We start from the raw sequence: 17,965 nt of genomic DNA, 5'->3' as shown, positions 1-17,965 counted from the left end.
CCTAGTGAGTACCTTCTGGAGGTCCTGTCCAACCGGATGGATACACATAGAAAGAGGTTTCCTATGATGAGGAAATTTCATGACAACAACTTCATAATATCACTTTAAAAGTAATAAGTTTTACAGAGACTCCTCCCCTTTCCCCCGGCCTCCGCCTGACACACACACACACAAACAAACCAAGCCATATGAATCAGGCTTGTGTACACTCAAGTCAGCAATTCTATCCCCCAGTTTTCAGACCAGCCGGTGCCACCCCTCCACTCCCTCCAAATCAGGCGTGTGTGCTCCTTGCCACCAACAACCAGTTTGGTGCACAGAATGGATTAAACTTTCAGTTATAACATCAACAATGCCTAAAGATTACCTAAACCCAACATTTAAAATTATAGTAATCAACCTGCCGGTGGCATCAGATCTAGTGAGGATCCTCCTCTCTACCAAGTTTGGTGTAGGTGGATAGCAGTTCTGAAGAGCTATCAGTCAACAGCAGCACTGCCAACCACATACTTCAGCCACAGCCTGAATATTTGAGACTGATTCAACATTTATGAAAAATGTTTGGCCCTTTGTAAACATTTTCTGAAATATTTGTACGTGCGAGTTTTTGTTGGAAAAGAATATCTCTGGCGTCAGAAAGTATAAGAAACACTCATATCAATACATATTTTAAAGAGACTTTTCTCCAGAAAAGTTCATGCAGCCATCTGGAAAGCAGTTTTGAATTAGAAGGCAACCATCCCAGGAACAGACACAATAGCACTGACTCAGGTGAACCATCACACAGGACAAGCAGCAAATTATGAATAGCAAATACTCATAGGGAAATGAGTGTGGTGACGAGGTCCTGAGCAATCAGAGTGGAATGTGTATAAATCATTTGTCAAATCACTTTAAATAAATCCATTAGCAAATTCTGAATTTATTTGCAGATTTGCCTATTGGAAAAGGGGCTAAACTAATCTCTTATTTCACATTCAGATTAAGATGGCTGACACAGAAGAAAAATATGCCAATAAAATTTCCTGCTCTTTTCACTGAAATTTAAATATACAGGATTTCATCAAATTCTAGAAAATACTTCACCCAGCTCAGTCTGCATCTGACCTTTCCCAGAAAACAGGCTCATTGCTGATGAAAATATGCTGAGAGACTTTGTGTCTTTATTCCCATAGCTTTCTTACTTGAACAAGAACAGCTAAGATTCAGATTTTTTTAATTTCTCGCTCTTTCATATAACTATTATCTCCTGAAGCTTCAGCTTGCCAGGAAATGCACACGCAGAACTCCCAGTGGAGTAAATGCAAGATTGGGGTGCAGCACTTCTGGCATGATTGGGTCCCTTATATGGTATACTTATGTACAATAAACTGCCTTCTTTACAGTGACGCTTCCAAATCGTTTAGGCAAAACTCTAGATTATGATTTTAAAAAGTGCTTGAGGTGATGGGAGAGGGAGATGTAAAAGAAGTGACACGGACAGAAATATGGTCATGTTTTCTTCTTTTTCTTCTTTAAAATTAATATGAAAATATTCCTTTTCAATTTTTGGGTTGAAAACCATTCCCCTTCACTGATGGAAACTCCAACATGACAGCCTAGTGCTATGGTATGAAAAACAGAAAGTGAAACTTGCTACAGGATGCAAACTTCACTCATCAGCCCACTTGAATTTCAATGCCCAAGCTCAGTGAAATGCACATTGAAAAAAAGAATAAAGCTTGAATGGTGAAAAGGGAAACACGTTTGAAAGTAACATTCATTTATGTCAGTCACTCTAGTATATTACCAACGATACAGTCTTTGCAAAAAGAAAAGGAGGTCTTGTGGCACCTTAGAGACTAACAAATTGAGCTGTAGCTCACGAAAGCTTGCGCTCAAATAAATTTGTTAGTCTCTAAGGTGCCACAAGTCCTCCTTTTCTTTTTGCGAATACAGACTAACATGGCTGCTACTCTGGAACAGTATTTTCAGTTATCAGTTTCTTAAGTAAACCTCTCAGTTTCTCAGTGCCCTCTGTCCATCCTCTGGTATTCCCTACACACAGGGATTTTCCTCTCTCATCAGACGGATAGTCTTGCTGATGTAACTTACTGATCTAACAGATGTTTAGATCTGCCTAGCACTACTAACTACAGATACTTGGGAGTAGACAGGCAGGTCCCTACTCTAACCTGTAACTGGAAGGAACAGTTAATCATCACTCTTCTCACCCTTTAAATTTTCTTTATCTAAGAGGGTGGGGCGGGGGGCCCTCAGGAAAGAAATATAGGGATTCTTTCTTCTAAAAAAAGGGAATGACTGTGATTTTGTTCTTCCAATGACTTGTTTGCTTCCACTAAATAGAAAGGAGGAAAATGAAAGTAAAAACCTCAAGCAGGCAAAAGCTTGAAAAGTAGAAAGTGATGAAAGAAAAATCTCTTCCTACAGAATCCTTAAATTCCTACTTAAATTCAGAGACATGGGTCGAAAACACAAAAGTTTACAGAAGACCTTCAACAGATGTGCTATGTGAAAAAATCCATTCATCTATTGAAGAAGCCATTTGATGACATGTATCATCAAAGATTTCAGGCCTTCCTGTGGGAAAGCCAACCACAGGGGGATAGAAAGGGAGGAACATGCTAATAATACATCCCCACTTCAGCTCACTTTTATCCTTCCGCTGGCAGGCAGGAGCGGATACTCGCAGGTTTCTCCCCAGCCTTCATCATAGAAGCAGATGAGCCTGTGGCTTCTACACAGAACACAAGGTCTTTTCACACAGAGCTACTGAGTTTCTGCATCAGTTGTTGGGACCACTCAGAGCCCCGTTCCGGTCCCTGTCAGCGAGGTTCCATTACAGCCAGGAAACCAGGGCTTCCTTCAGACTGCAGTTGCCTCAGACTCTCTCTGTAGGTGACATGGAGAGATGCACCCACCAGACCTGTAGTAGCACTGCCCCAACTCAATGCGCGTCTGCTCGTTCCAGGCCCCACATGTGGATCATAACTGTATGGAGAACACCCCAAGAGGGAACTGGGAGCAAAAGCTTCTGACTCCATGGCACCTCATCTCACCCCACACACACTTCCATGTGGCACAGGGAAGAGGCATAAGCAGAGGGCTCTGCCCCTGCATAGATCCTCTGCAGCAGGCTCTGAGGCCCTTGTAACTAAGTTTTCTCAAATAATAGACTGGTTCTTTGCCTACTTGCTGCAGGGAAGATGGAAGTAGGGGTGCTGGGGTTGAGCAGCGTCACGTAACATTAGCAAGTGAATGCATGGTCTCCATCATATACAGGGTTTACAGTTTTGTTCAATGGCTTTCAGGAGCCATACAACAACAAGTATTCCAGTGCCCCTAAATTGCTGTCACCATATAGATTTACTGAAAAAGATGATTTGGCTCCCCCGCCCCACATTACCCTGTGATTACTTTGTTACCTTATCCTCTCCTAGTATTCATACTACAGTACTTATTTCCCTCTCTCCTCAACATCTTCTCTGGACTTCACCCTCGTGGGGGATAAACATCCCCAACACCCATGCAAAGTAATGCGAGAATGGGGAGCGTAGTGCATGGCAATATGGAGGCTCTGGTAAGTCTGCTTTCTCTGCACTATTCAGAAACTTTCATGTAGCTGATGCAAGACTCTGATAGTTCTTATCAAAGTGCAGGAAGCCTTGGGAGACTCTAACCAAATTAATATGCACAGAAATGTTTTCATGGTTTATTCAGGTGATTCCATAGTCAGGGGCTTCCATAGTTAGGTTCCAAAATGGCCTTTACCAGCAAATTCAGCAGCTGGAGGCATGTTTGAGAGCACAGACAGAGAAGGGCTTAACCAACCCTGAAAGTCAGGACCTCCGGATCACCAGTCGGAGAGTGAAAAAATACTTTCAGGGGATAGATGCTTTCCTGAAAGAAAAGCAATACAGCCTGTGTGCCTGGGAGATCATTTGTGTGGAAATACCCAGATGTTTTGTGCTGGTTGACAAACTCACTCAAAGGCTGAGTAACTAAGGTACAGTACAAAACTTTTCCCTGGAGTAAATGAATTCACTTTAAGGTAATTTATACAGCTGAACAGAGATAACGGATATTTTATAACTCTGCTTATATAGGGCCTGATTCTTCTTCTATAGGATCAGTGACCAAATCGCAACTGATTTCCATGGCAGCAGATTTAGGCTCTTCCTGTCCTGTGCTGGAAATGGATTTTCAGTGACATGGATTTATTTTTTGGTGTTTCTACTATTATTTATTTTTGCACATCTTCATAATCTTTCACATATCAGTACTGTTGTGCAGTAGGGAATTGGCAGACCATGCAACAAAGTACACATATGTGGAATCCTTCGGCACCTCACCAGCACTTTGTGGTGTGGGAGGGAAGGAAATATCATTATCTGATGACCAAAGCACTCTGACTTCGACATAAGTAGTGCGTTTCTACAATTATAAGCGTGGCTATTAATTAATTTGTCCTCATGAGAACTATTTCTAGTATTCCAAGGTTTGAGAAGTTTCCTAGAGACTTTTTAAAAAAAATATGAACATACTAAAAGACTTGCGAGCTTATGTGTGGAAAAGATATTGTCATTTAATTTCTTAAGATCAATTCAATGAAGATTATATTTTTTCCCTTTGTGTTTCAACTATTTCCAATTTCATTTCAGCTCCGGATGCTGCAACTATTGGGGTGAAGACAGACAGATGCAGTGGAATCCCTCCTCTATGCAGGTTCTTCCCACAGTGACGTCTAAAACTCCATAATGCTTGATGTATTATGCCGTACATTCACTCTCATGAAATTCCAACTGCACAAATTTCATTTTATGTGATAATATTCTGTTCATTTACTCAGGTTTAAAATGCAAAATGAAGGATATCGATGCAAAAAAGTTACAAGACAATTAAGAATTTTAAAAGAAAGGGTTGGACCTTAAACATCGTTGACATTGTGTGTTTGCTCTATATTTCTATGATCTCTTCTCTGATCCAATCTCACCTCTGAACTGTAATATGCAGTATAACCACAGTATAACAGCACAACACTCACGAACTGGAACAGCTTCCAAACAAGCTCCCTGAGGCGGGAGTTCCAGTCAGAGATTCCAACATAGACTCATCAGCCAGCTGGGCACCTGGAGACAGGTTTGGTTGCAATGAAGGAAAGCGGGACTCTCTTACCAGGACGGAAGGACGGACCTTCAGCTCACCAGGATGAAGGTGAAGAGATACCAGTTCTTTCCTCAAGCAGACAAGCAGTTCAGCATCAGCGCTGGCAAGAGAATCCAAGTGGAATTATGCAGTTTTCAATTACAGAACAAAGTCACAAAGAAGTTTAGAAATTAAAAATACCAACCTTTTTAGAAGGACTAACTGAAATCAATGAACATTTTAGACATGATTTACAATGAGATGCAGTGGAATTTTAAAAGCTGTTGTGACTACTTATTCTATTTGTGCATTGTGGAAATAGTTTCAGGGCATTTTATGATATTTGTAACAGGATATTTATATCAGTCTATTATTCATTGCTCTTATTTATATTTTATTGTAGATTAATTGGAATAAATTATTATTTTCTACAAAATGGCAACAGAGTGGTAATGATTTGGTTAAAAAAAAATCCAAACACTCTATTATTGTTCAGCCTTAAAACCCCAAGTCCAGAAAGTACTTATGCACGTGACTTCTAGTATGTGACCCATCGTACTGGTGTTCATGCTTCCAGCTGGGAACATACTTAGATACACGGATGAATCAGTGTGCAAGTGTACTGTACTTCCATAGGAAAAAGGAGGTATGGAGTGATAATTAGTCTTTCCACGATAACAAACCATGCACCACACCTGATCTCTGCCTCTTTTTCCTCTGCTACTTTTTCCTTGGTTGTTTTCCCCGAACAGATAACTTCTTGTTGTGGATGTTTGGTGAAGTAGATGTGCTGGAAAAGGCAAAACTACTGCCGGGAGGGGTGGGGAAGCAGAGAAGAGGGCACCAGTCAAGACTGTATACACCCTCAAACACACACCAGTTAAGGTACCGTTTAATTAGCTTGCTCATAATTCCATCAATCAGGTTCGTGTGCCTTCACATACCACCTCCCCACAATACATTTACAAGCACCAGCCCGCCCATTAAGTGTGGGCTTCCATGAATGCTCATCATTTGTGTGTCCCACACACACATTCGGTTCCATCATTTTTGTGTGAGCGCAGCACAGACAAAATTCATTCTTGAGTGCACACCACAAGCAAAAGTACATGTGTGTAATGAGAGCGGGAATAGGGCATTGGAATGAGGATTATCAAAGCTTCTCTGTCACCTCTAAAATGCAGCCCCCAGTTTGGGGGTGTCAAGGTTCCTTCCCCACTCTGAACTCTAGGGTACAGATGTGGGGACCTGCATGAAAGACCCCCTAAGCTTATTCTTACCAGCTTAGGTTAAAAACTTCCTCAAGGTACAAACAGGGAAAGAGCCCACTTGGAGAGGCCTTACCCCCAAAATATCCCCCCAAGCCCTACACCTGCTTTCCTGGGGAAGGCTTGATAAAAATCCTCACCAATTTGCATAGGTGAACACAGACCCAAACCCTTGGATCTTTAGAACAATGAAAAAGCAATCAGGATCTTAAAAGAAGAATTTTAATGAAAGAAACAGTAAAAGAATCACCTCTGTAAAATCAGGATGGTAAATACCTTACAGGGTCATCAGATTCAAAACATAGAGAATCTCTCCAGGCAAAACCTTAAGTTACAAAAATATACATTCCATTCAGCACATCTTATTTACCAGCCATTTAAACAAAAGGAAATCTGATGCATTTCTAGCTAGATTGCTTCCTAACTTTTTACAGGAGTTCTTAAGAGCGTTCCTGATCTGTTCCCGGCAAAAGCATCACACAGACAGACAGATCCTTTGTTCCACCCCACTCCAGCTTTGAAAGTAACTTATCTCCTCCTTGGTCATTTTGGTCAAGTGCCAGCAAGGTTATCCTAGCTTCTTAACCCTTTACAGGTGAAAGGGTTTTGCCTCTGGCCAGGAGGGATTTTATAGTTCTGTATACAGAAAGGTGTTACCCTTCCCTTTATACTTACGACAGGGGGAATACATCAGTCAGTCACTATCCAGGAACAATACTGAATTCTTCGGAAAAAGTCTAACTGCCCCAAACCTATTCTGTGCCAGGGAGAAACCATTCCCATTCATGCCAGCAGACCTTGAATTAAAACAGGGACCATGCTGAATGGAGAATTCAGTTGAGCTCTTTGACAATATTACCTGTATCATAAGGAGCAGTCAATGCCTGTGGGGAATCCCAGCTCGCATTTCTTAAAAGAGAGGAAAACTGTAAATACCCCCACTGAAGTTCTCCCGCATCCTTCCAATGGTGGGCAGGAAGGAGGAGGAGCAGGTTGGACCCCAGCCTTCCTCATGGAAGTGGCTGTCATTCCATCTCCACACTCAGCAGATTCTATGGTTTCTGCACTGATCAAAAAGGTCTCTCCAGACACAGATCTGCAGCATCTGTCTCAGCTCTGGTCCCATTAGATTCCCTCCCCCAGTCCTTTCAGTGCCAAAGCGTGTTTTCAGAACCATGATCCACCTACACAAAACTTGGTGGAGAGGTGGAGCCTCACTAGATCTGATGCCACCAGCAGTTTTATCACTATAAGAGCTGAGAAAGGAAAAGGAAAAAAAAATAGAAATCAGCTGTTGCCACCAGATAAGTAAAAACCACATGCACAAACCTCGTAAGACACCAAAAATACAACCCTGTTCTTAAAAAAGGTGAATATTAAAAAAAAAGAGAGAGAGAGAGAGAGAAAGCTAATCGCATCTTTCTAGATATTTCCTGATCTACGTAGATATCCAAGGTTTCAAATGAGTAGTTTCTAAGTATGATACTGATGATAGTTCATACCTGGCCACAGGCATCTGACAGCAAAGCTGCTGCCTTCTCGAACTCTCCAGTTGGGAGGACAGACAGAGAGATAAAGGGAGAGTTTTTCCTCCATTTTAAGAAGTTCCAGCATGATGAGCACTCACTTCCTTTCACTTATGCTTTGCAAAGAGACTTTTTACCCCTTAACAGGTAAAGCAAGTAGAGAACAGCTGCTACAATGGATTTTACATCTAACTGGCTGTCCATAAAAGGGAGCTTCCTCCCCACCTTCGTTTAGCACAACAGTTTCACAAAACTTGCAGCCACCGTCCCCCCTCTGGCCTTGCGGCCACCGGTTAAGCCGTAGGCTCCTCCGCCTCCTGTAATTTCACCTCTTGGAGATTCCAGCATGCCTGTCTCTCGCTCATCCTCCTTTGTTTTCCTGCTCTCCAGTCAGTTACTGCAGGATTCTCTGTCCACGCGGTGCACTTTGATTCCAGTTGTCGCGGAGTCACTGTGTGACGCTCTGGAACTACTCCATACGAAGCCAGTCAGGACTCTGGGGGAGCATGCTTCCTCTCTTTGAGCATACTGTTTCCAGGGCAAGAAGCTTACACAGCTTCGACCTTCCTGGGTCTGACCTTAGAGCATTCAGCATCCCCTTTTCACACTGTGCGCTTCCTACAGTGAGTCCGCACAGGCGGGGTCCTGGGAAAGCAAAAGGGCCCTGTGCCCCAACTCCCTAGTCAGAGGTGACTCTTAGCCAGCGTTAACAGAAGGTTTAGTCGTCAACAGGAACACAGAGTAGAACGGAGCTTGCTATTACAGACATCGGTGACTTTAAGCCAAGTCTATCTTGGAAATCCTGAGCCAGACATTGTAGAGCTTTGCAAAGGGAGAGGGCTGCGCGTTGGAATTGGAAAATTAACCAAAGCACAGCTGATTGCCCAGTTGGAAGAGAATGATCACGCTAAGTAGCCAGTTCCTGAGCCAGCTGGGGCCGCAAGAGAGGCTGGGAGCAGCCAGGCAGCCTCTGGGGTTATCCCAGCCACCCACCCAGCCAGGGATGCGGGAGGGGCTGAAAGCAGCCAGGCAGCCCCAGGATCCACTTACCTGACCAGAAGGAGATCTTCCCGACCGAGTTCCCAGTTGGTGGATCTGAGACGGTTGGAGTTGGAAATGGGACTGAAACTGCCTCCGTTTAAGGAAGGGGATGATACAGATGCCTTCCTCACTGCCTATGAGAAGCCCTGCAATGTGCACCAGGTTGGCTTGCAGACGGGCTTCGGCATCTGGCCCCCTTACTGGGTCCCAAAGCCATAGAGATGTTCAGCCAGATAGATGAGGTGGAAGCAGGGGACAATGAACTGTTCAAACAAGCCCTGCTGCGCACATCTGAGCTGACCCCGAGGCATACAGGAAAAGGTTCCGGAGTGTGCAGAAGACCCAGGGGATGACCTATCTGAAACTGGTCACGCTGATGGGGAAATACACCCACCAATCCGTAAATGGGGCCAGGGTCCAGACCAAGGAGGATGTGATTGAACTAATGGGGCTGGAGCGATGATATGAACTCCGTCCCCCTGACCTGAGGATATGGTTCATGGACAAGAGGCTGAAGGACCTGCACCATGCAGGGCAGTTGCCTGATGAGTTTGTAGACAGCAGGTCGGGATATGGAATGAAATCCCAGGGGGACAGGCCCACCAAGAGGACCAGCTGGACCTGAGGTGTAATTACTGTGGGAAGCGGGGCCCACAGATGGGCCCGGTACCAAAAGCTCAGGGACAGGATGAGCAAACTGAGCCCTCAAAGGGTTAACTGGGTGGAAGCCCAGCCGGAGGAGGGTCCCCCAGAAGTACCGCCGCAGGCTACTGTACCTGGCCCACGATGTCCCTCTCTCAGGACACCAGGGATTCCAGTGCAGCAAGCAGAGGCTGCTACAGTACTTTTACTGGCCCAGGATCTTTGATACTATCCACAAGTACTGCAGGTCCTGCGACCCCTGCCAGAGGGTGGGGAAGGCCCGGGACAAAGGAAAAGCAGCTTTGAGGCCCCTGCCCATCATAGAGGAGCCTCTCCAGAAGGTGACCCTGGACATAGTGGGACCCCTCAGCAAAGCAACTCGGACAGGGAAAAAATACATCCTGATGGTGGTAGATTTCACTACTCCCTGTCCAGAAGCGGTGGCCTTGTCCTCTGTCCAGGCAGACACTGTGGCAGATGCACTGCTGACTCTTTTCGGCAGAGTGGGGTTCCCCAAGGAGGTCCTTACAGACTAGGGCTCCAATTTCATGTCAACTCTGCTCCGGTGCTTGTGGGAGAGGCGTGGGATCCGACACACCTGGGCCTCAGCGTATCACCCTCGGTCCAACGGGCTGGTGAAGAGGTTCAATGGGACCCTAAAGATGATTCTGAAAACCGTTATGAACCAGCACCCACAGGACTGGGACAAGCATTTACCCCACCTGCTGTTCGCATACCGGCAAGTGCCCCAGGAATCAACCTGGTTCTCTCCTTTCCAGGTCCTTTATGGGTGGAGAGTGAGGGGACCCCTGAACTTGATGAAGGACGAATGGGAGGGAAAGGCCTCCCCAGATGGAAAAAATCAGTGGTGGAGTACGTACTGACTTTCCCAGAAAAGCTTGCTGAGCTCACGGACTTGACCAGGGAAAATTTAGACAACGGAAGCAAAAAGACTGGTACAACCGCTCAGCGTGTGCCTGCTCCTATGCTACCGGGGACCAGGTGACAGTTCCCATTCCCTTGACAATGGACAAACTACAGGATGCCTGGGATGGGCCCTTGAAGGTCATCAGGCAGCTGAATGAGGTAAACTATGTAGTGAAACCCTTGCGGCCAGAGTCGGGCGCCGGCACAACAAGAGTCCATGAAAAGGTTACATTTCTTCTGGGACAATTAGATCCTCAAAAGCTGAACACATCTTTACATGAAACGTATTCAACACAAGAATGGCCATACTGGGTCAGACCAAAGGTCCATCTAGCCCAGTACCCTGTCTTCCAACAGTGGCCAATGCCAGGTGCTTCAGAGGGAATGGAGAGAACAGGTAATCATCACGTGATCCAACCCATCGCCCATTCCCAACTTCGGGCAAACAGAGGCTACCGACAATGTCCCTCTTCCCACCAGATTTTTCAATTTAAAGCAGATTCACCCAGTCCCTTAACTGTTGTCATAAAGACACACGTACATATGCTGGACATGGACATTAGAGAAGCAATCTGCGACAAATAAGTGGAAGAAGTTTTACATTTCTACCTTTCTTGTATGACTCTCAGGGCCAAATGTTTAACAGACCTCCTGAAAGGCTTCCTCAACATTTGTAGGCAGATTTATTTGCAAGGCAAATTGGTCAGTTACATGTAGTTTCTGGATTTGCATAAGACTTGGTGCAAATGCCAAGGTTTGGCTCTAAAAGATCTGTTAGCTAGCACTCAAACAGGAAACTAAAACCTACTTCTAAAGCAGATAGCTAATTTATTTACTGGCTTTGAAAGATTGCCGCCACCTTTTTGATATCTTCTGCTTGTCCGTAAGTCCTTCCCAGAAGGTCAGTAACAATAATATCCACTTTTATAAATAAAATATTTGCACACCAAGAAGGGACACCATCCAGGTGAGTTCTCCTAACTCCCTACAACAAGTTACCAAGTCTATGTTAAATTGAGGGGAAAACAATCAGTAAAGAAACAGATTTTCGTTTTGTGCCTTTTCTAGTTTGGAGTTTATTTATTGTTCCAAGGCAGCACAATCTATGGAGAATTAAAAAACAACAACAACAACAACCAAAAAACCCCCACACATTTGGGCTAGGCGAGGAGCTAAGTAAATTCAAATCTTAGCAGCACAATTATTTATACGACTTTCCAGAAATACTTACTCATCCAAAAAAGAAGTTTCAAGTAAGCAATCTTTGATTTCATTTTGTATGAAATTTCTTCCAAAGGACTTATGGAACATGGAAGCAAAGATTTCAAAAGTAAGTGCAACCTGGGGTGGGGAACCTCGCTGGGCTCAGCTACCCTTGCGCACCACTTCCTTGGGGCTCGTAGGGGAATCCAGTCTCAACCTCAATTCTGGGTTACAGCCTAGGGCCATGTACTGTACAGCTACGTCAAATCCTCTACCCATATTGCAGTTTTCCCTGCGCCATTTCCTTCCTCACCTCTTTACTTCCCTTCTAGGTCTTCCAATCTGTTCCTTGGTTATTCTGGGTGCCTCCCTGCTCACTCAAGACCCTGCAGGCACCTTCTGACTCCCTGCATTTTCTTTCCTCCAACCCTTCCTTAGCTGGGCCCACTCAGCAGTTAAACCTGGAATCACCTAATTTCTCTCAGGTGGGGCCCATTCTGGTATCAGGGCTGGCTTAGTCAGGGGCTCTCTATAAGTATCATCTCAGACACTCAGAAAGAAGCTTTTAATCTACTTAAGAGCCATTTGGTTTTATCCATCATCTATGACTTTAGGTCTTCCTGTGGGAAAGCCAACCACAGGTGGACAAAAGGAAGAAAAACACCACCAATACATCCCCACTTAAGCTCCCCCTTTTCATTCCACTAGCAGGCAGGAGGAAATGAAAGCTGGGGAAACTGATGACACGATGGCTTCTGCACAGAACACAAAATCTTTCCAAACAGTGCATCTGAATGTCTGCATCACTTCTAGGGCTTTGTTAGATCTCCCTTCCAGTCCCTATCAGTGTGGTTCCATAACAGTCACCCTATCAGGGCTGCCCCAAGCTGGAACAATGGCTGCTGGGGGTGTGAAACTTCAATAAGAGCGACCAAAAGCATGGTCTCATTCATATCCTGGGTTTGCAGTTTTGCTCATTTGCTTTCAGTACCCTGCAACGTCTTCCCCTGGGATTTCACCCTGCTGTGGAATACAGATGCCCAACACCCCTGGAAAGTCATGGGAGAATAGAGAGCAGAGCCCATTACAACCTGCGGGCTGCGGTAAGTCTGCTTTCTCTGCTTTGCAGGGTGTCACTCTCACACACACACAAAAAGAAAGAAAGAAAGAAAGAAAGAAAGAAAGAAAGAAAGAAAGAAAGAAAGAAAGAAAGAAAGAAAAAGGAAATGTGGTAAAAGAACTAGAAAACAGCAAAAAGAACAGAAAGAAAAATTCTGAAACCTTCAAGAAGGAAAATCTTGTAAACAGAAAATGATCAAAGAAACATTCTCCAACCAATAATTAAATTCAGAGACAAAAAGGAAAGACACAGCAGTCTACGTAGGACCCTCAACGAACTCCAGGCTCAAGGTTCCACACAAAGCAAATGAGCAAAAAGACATCATCATGACCACCAGGTTTTTGCTGCACTTTTGCCTCATACTGTGAGTGAACAAAGAGAGCTTAGAGCTTCTGCAGAAAAGGAGCAGAAATTTCCCCCCACAATGCACAAATGAAAGGACAATTTTCAAGCCAACCCAGGATATTGTCCAACTTTCAGTGGCCCAGAAGGAGAATGCCAAGGTGGTAATTCAAGAGATCCTCCAAGAGATCTTCAACATCTTTAGCAAAAACCTCACCCAAAGTGCTTGGGATGCCACTTCCATAGTCAAGTTCCAAAATGGCCTTTACCAGCAAATTCAGCGGCTTTGGAGGCATGTTTGAGAGCACAGATGGAGAAGGAATTAACCAATCTGGAAAGTCAGAACCTCCAGATCACCAGTTGGAGTGTGAAACAATACTTTCAGGGGATAGATGCTTTCCTGAAAGAAAAGCAATACAGCCTGTGTGCCTGGAAGATCATTCGCGTGGAAATACCTAGATGTTTTGTGCTGGTTGACAAACTCACTCAAAGGCTGAGTAACTAAGGTACAGTACAAAACTTTTCCCTGGAGTAAATGAATTCACATTAAGGTAATTTATACAGCTGAACAGAGATAATGGATATTTTATAACTCTGCTTATATAGGGCCTGATCCTTCTTCTACAGGGTCAATGGCCAAATCGCAACTGATTTCCTTGGCAGCAGCTTCAGGCTCTTCCTATCCTGTACTGGAAATGGATTTGCAATTACATGGATTTATTTTTCTGTAAAAAGAAAAGGGGTACTTATGGCACCTTAGAGACTAACCAATTTATTTGAGCATAAGATTTCGTGAGCTACAGCTCATTTCATCGGATGCATCCGATGAAGTGAGCTGTAGCTCAAGAAAGCTTATGCTCAAATAAATTGGTTAGTCTCTAAGGTGCCACAAGTACTCGTTTTCTTTTTGCAAATACAGGCTAACACGGCTGTTACTCTGAAACCTGTCATTATTTTTCTGTGTTTCTACTGTCATTTAGGTTTGCCATTCTTCATAATCTCTCTCATATCAGGTGATGTTATGTATTGCATAATTGGCAGACCATGCAACAAAGTACATATATTTGGAATCCTTAGCCACCTCACCAGTACTTTGGTCATCAAATAATGATACCCCCAAAGTACTCTGACTTCTATACATGTAGTATGTTTCTATTATGAGTATGGTTGCTATTTATTAATCTGTCCTCATCCTATTCCACAGCTTGAGAAGTTTCCTAGAGACATTTATAAAAAATATGAACATAGCATCAGACTCGTAAGATGATGAGGTGCAGAAAAGATTGACAATCATAAATTTTCTATTGTATTTTTTCCTTTGTGTTTCAACCAAATCTCATTTCACTCCAGCTGAGGATGCAGCGACTACAGAGGTTAAAACAGTTGGACGAAATTGTACCGTTCAGTGGATTCCGTCCTCTCTACTGATCCTTCCCACAGTGACGTCTAAGACTTCTCAGACTCCATAATACTTGACCTTGTATTATGCAATACACTCACTCAAAATATGTTTGCTCTATAGTTCAACTCTTCTCTAATCAAATCTTATCTCTGAACCGTAACATGCAGCTTAACCACAATATAACAGCAAAACAAATGTGAACTGGAAAAACTTTCCAACAAAAAAGATGTGCATAATTTTCCTCTAATGTTGAAACGAAGAGAGACGTTTCAGGTGGCTCCAAGAGGTTTTCAGGCCTCAAGTGTCCCTGAAGGGGAATGCCCAAGTGGCAATCCAGGAAATCTTCCAACATATTTCCTGCCGCTTTGGCAAAAATCTCTCCAAAACTACCTGAGGTGGGAGTTCCAGTCAGAGATTCCTACACAGACTCATCAGCAAGTTGGACATCTGGAGACGTTTGGCTGCAGCGATGGAAAACGGGACTCTCTGACCAGGAAGAAAGGACCAACAGTTTCCCAGGATGAACATGAAGAGATACCAATTCTTTCATAAAAGACAAGCAGTTCAGCCTCTCTGCTAGCAGGAGACTCCATGCGGAATTACGGGGTTTTCAAATGTCGGATAAACTCACAAAGAAGTTTAGAAATTTAAATATCAACATTTTTAGAAGTACTAACTGAAATCAAGCAATAATTTTGACATGATTTAAAATCTGATGCAGTGGAATTTTAAAAGGTGTTGTTATATATCTTCTGAAAATATTTTCAGATCCGTTTACGATATTTGTAACAAGGCATTTATGTCAATCTATTATTTATTTATTGTTCTTATTTATGTATTTATCATAGATATTTGTTACTTACCAATGAATAATTATTTTATATAAAATGGCAACCTATACCAGTAATGATCTGAATAAAATACCGATTGAACCAAAAAGAAAGAAAAGGAGAATAAAAAAAACCCTGTAATTGTTCAGCCTGAAAACCCCAATTCCAGAGAGTACTTATGCATGTGACTAACTTAAAGTAGGTGAGCCATCCCGCTCATGTTAGTGCTTCCAGTTGGGAACATCCTTCAATACATTGATGAACCAGTGTCCCAATTTGAACTAATTCCATTTTAAAAATAATCGTTACAGAACGATAATTAGCCTTTCCATTCAAACAGACCACACACCACACCTGAATTCTCCCACCTTTTACCATGCTACTTTGTACCAGGTTACTTGTCCCCCAAAAACTTGTCAGTTTGGGTGTTTGGAGTAGTAGCCAGTTGTGTTGGAAGAGGCTAGATTGGTCCTTTTCCCCCACTAAGCAAGAGTGCACGCACCCCTTAACACACCAATTACATGTGAATAATGAGAGCAGGAATGGGGCATTCTGTATTAGAATTATCAAAGTTTCTCTTTGTCACCTCGAAAACACATTTCTCCATCGGGTGGAATGCGTCAGTCAGTTACTGCCCACGAAAACTATGGAATTCTTCTGAAAAAGTCTAACAGACCCAAACCCATTCAGCTCTGGGGGAAAACTGTTCCCCTTCATTCCATCACACCTTTAATAAAAGAAGGGGAATGCTGAACGCAATGTTCAGCTGAGCTCTCACAATATCACCTGTATCATAAGGAGCCTGTGGGAAAGCCCGGCTCACACTTCTTAAAAGAGAGGAAAAAATTATAAATATCTCCCTCTGAGATTCTCCCACATACTTCCACTCAGGGGCAGGAAAAAGGAGGGGTGGGTTCGTCCGTAGACTTCCTCATGGAAGTGGCTGTCGTTCCATCTCCACACTCAGCAGATTCTATGGTTTCTGCACCGATCAAAAAGGTCTCTCCAGACACAGAGATCTGCAGCATCTCTCTCGCTCTGGTCCCATTAGATTCTCTGCCCCAGTCTTTTCAGTGCCAAGTAGTATTTCCCAGGGCTGCTCCAGGCTGCATGCAGTTGCCCCAGACAACTTTGAAAGTGTCATTATTGGGCAGCTGGATTAGGGTGACCAGATGTCCTGATTTTATCGGGACAGTCCCCATATTTGGAGCTTTGTCTTATTTAGGCGCCTATTACCCCCCACTTCGATTTTTCACACTTGCTGTCTGGTCACCCTAGCTGGGATATCAGCTGGGAAGTCTCTGAAGCTTGGCTTGGGCTTCCTCAGCAAGGGGAAGTATGCAACCCGTGCCTGGTTGGTGTGGTGCTCTGTCACCCTCTACTGGCACCTGAACCATTTAGAGATTGAGGAGTCTGCTACAACCCTGGCTTAAGAGGCATTATCACATGTTCACACAGTCAAGGCTCATACACTAAGGTTCTAATGTCCATGGTTCTATCCTGGCTGCTGACAACTTCGGTCTGTCGGCGTTACAAGTGGGGGCTCATCCAACATGTCAGCTGGGTAGTCTTTGAAGCTCAGAATGTGCTTTAACATGTCCTCTACCAGAAATATACCCAGAGGTGTTTACCTCTTCCAGGGGGCATGTAATACGTTTAGATTATAATACGGAGACACTTTGCACAGGATTCTAACACACTATTGCTATTTACTTAATCACTCAGAAAATACAGAAAATGGAACAAAAATTCTGCAATTCCCTGCCTCAGTTTCCTCAACACACCAGGCCATTCTATGAGCCTGTATCAGAATCACTTGGGGTCATCCAACATCCTTCTGTTGCAATGCATCACTTATATGCACAAAAACAGAGCATTCTCCTCCAGCTCACATAACCTGGCCTTGGCCAGTTCATCCCCTTCCTTCCTCTTGCCCAAATGTCCTGTGGGTCTGCCCCCTGGGATTTCTTTTAGAACCTTTTGGTTTTGTCATCTGCTCTTTGTTGACCTTCAGTAACTTTCCACTCCTAACCCCCATTCTCCTTAACACCAACTTCACTCAACTGGTTTCCCAACTGGTTTCCCATTGTCCTCAGCCTAGTGAGTACCTTCTGGAGGTCCTGTCCAACTGGGTGGATACACATAGAAAGAGGTTTCCTATGATGAGGAAATTTCATGACAACAACTTCATAATATTACTTTAAAATTAACAAGTCTTACAGAGACTCCACCTCCTCCCCCCGGCCTCCACCTGACACACACACAGACACACACACAAACAAATCAAACCATATGACTCAGGCTTGTGTACACTCAAGTCAGCAATTCTATCCCCCAGTTTTCTGACCAGCTGGTGCCACCCCTCCACTCCCTCCAAATCAGGCGTGTGTGCTCCTTGCCACCAACAACCAGTTTGGTGCACAGAATGGATTAAACTTTGAGTTATAACACCAACAATGCCTAAAAATTACCTAAACCCAACATTTAAAATTATAGTAATAAACCTGCCAGTGGCATCA

The 17,965-nt window shown here is 43.8% G+C and overlaps 1 pseudogene; it reads left to right on the top strand.

Annotated features, from left to right (window-relative positions):
- The first annotated feature begins 10,648 nt into the window (after positions 1 to 10,648).
- Positions 10,649 to 13,719, top strand: LOC140911958 (interferon tau-2-like; annotated as a pseudogene).
- The last annotated feature ends 4,246 nt before the right edge of the window (positions 13,720 to 17,965 follow it).

The sequence above is a fragment of the Lepidochelys kempii genome, chromosome 5 (assembly GCF_965140285.1).
Source record: "Lepidochelys kempii isolate rLepKem1 chromosome 5, rLepKem1.hap1, whole genome shotgun sequence".
NCBI lineage: Eukaryota > Metazoa > Chordata > Testudines > Cheloniidae > Lepidochelys > Lepidochelys kempii.
This window is presented reverse-complemented; position numbering and strand designations above follow the sequence as displayed.